Source organism: Palaemon carinicauda, chromosome 4 (assembly GCF_036898095.1).
Source record: "Palaemon carinicauda isolate YSFRI2023 chromosome 4, ASM3689809v2, whole genome shotgun sequence".
NCBI lineage: Eukaryota > Metazoa > Arthropoda > Malacostraca > Decapoda > Palaemonidae > Palaemon > Palaemon carinicauda.
In genome coordinates, this window is record NC_090728.1 from 139,394,277 (window position 1) to 139,396,446 (window position 2,170).

The following is a 2,170-nucleotide window of genomic DNA, read 5'->3' on the forward strand; positions in this document are numbered from 1 at the left end:
CTCCCTGATTTTTCCTAAGAGCGGCGCAAACTCCATTTAGACTTACGCTATGCGTAAAATATAGGCAGAAGAATGCGCACAAAGCCGAATTGTAATTTTGCACTCGCATATTACTTATGAAACACTTCATGGAAGAATACCTTCGTAGAAAATCAGTAAAGTATACCGAATGATCTTTTGGCTGCATCCCCAATGGGTCAAATAATATAATGTTTTCTACCGGACTTTTCTGTATTATAAATACAACCCAGTGCTCAATTTCATGATACTGATGTGATGGCAGAGTATTCACAATAAGTAAGATGAGTTTTGTCCTTATCAAGGGAATCTTGAAGTCGACCAATGAGACCCTTCTCCCCCCTGACCACATTCCTTTCAATTTAAGCCTATGGAAAAGTACCCATCTCTCTATCCATTTTTTTTTTTTTTTAAAGTAACGAAATGTACGCCATGATTTTGCGTTGCTTATATTGAAAATAACAACAACTAGAGCATCAGTAACAATATTAAAATTTACGGTATAAATGATAACAATAACAATATATTTCATTTTATTCGATTGTAGTGCACAGTTTACTTTATTGATGAGAGAAAAAAACAATTAACAATATACATTTACTTTATCCCTTTAAGAAATTGAAGAGTTTAATCTCTATTCCTCGGCAATACACCTAATCACATTATTTATAATGTTCCGTTGCCGTATAATTTTACGAACTTTCGAATATGAAATGAAAGATGTGTGGATGTTTTATGCTATCCCTATCACTAAAGACGTTTGTTAAGGGATATGAAAATTAGTTCCACATATGTCAACTCTACCAACTAATATCCTTCACAAACATACACAAGCGCGCGTGCACACACACACGCACACACACACACACACACACACTCACACACACTTATCTATTCCTTACTTGTTACAAAATCCAGTATTGCAATCGTGTATGTTATTCCAAAATCAGAGTTTAAGCGAAGAGGAAGTTTCTCCAAAATCAGAGTGGATCTGACTTCTTTTTATATTAATGAAAATCATTTAAGCAAAGAGGAATTATTTGGTAATCTCAGTCTTGTCTGGGGTATGAGGAGAGAGTCAAATATGGAAAGAATTGGTCATTCTTTTCTATGCCTCTTCTCGTCTCCCCTTACTGAATTGGGGCAAGGTGTTGGGTTCTCCGAAAAACTGATTATGACTAGGATACTTCAGTTCGGTATTATGCCTAATTCAAATGGAATGGTAGATTGTCTCTTCGAAGAAGAAACCCGATATTACTTTTTGAAGATTCAAGTAAGCAATGTGTGAAAAAAAAAATGGATCATCAAACAGCCCGCTATGTTAGATTAGATAGAAATTTAGCGGCCACCCCCTCTCTATCCATCATTACACATTACTTTAGTAATGTTTCGGGATTAGCACTGGTTAAAACTGGGAATTAGGAGGGAATACAGTTAATGAATGTTTAGTTCAGTCGTGATATGGCATTTTTTTTCCTCTGTCCTTTTGTATCTGCTACCTCCTATGCTTATGCTTGATTTGTAGATAACAAATTGATTGTCGACTCGATAATGTGACATTATTCTTGCTTTAATACCATTCTTCATGACAGAAACTGCAGCGTCCAATCATCATCTTAGCTCGAAGTAACTACTAATCTTTTGATTTTTTTTTCTTTTTTGATTTCTTTACGATCTATAATGGAAGGTTACTTCCTTAGCCGTAAGAGGCTAGTATTAGGGTAATGAAAATTAAGTAGTAAGATTTGGGATAAATTTCACGAGTACACTTTTTGTATCTTATGATAAATTCTCAAGCACAAACATGCCACGTCTCTTTAATGGTCGGCTACTAATTTACAGATATACGTGGCACTTACACCCATGGGAAACATTTTGAGAAAATCTTCACTATGACTTTATATATATTTTGCTTATGCTTTTTTATGCAACATTTGACATCATATACTCTCTAATATCACATACAATGTAATACCCATTATTTTTCTAATATTGCTTGGGTAAGTAATGAATAACGTTTTGCAGTATATTGTAACCTAAGAATCAAACTATCCATCAGTGGATATATACTTTGGTCCCGTTTGCAGTTCCTTCACCTTTCAAGATCCTGACCCATGTCCGTGACAAAATTACGACTCCAAGAAACTTTCTC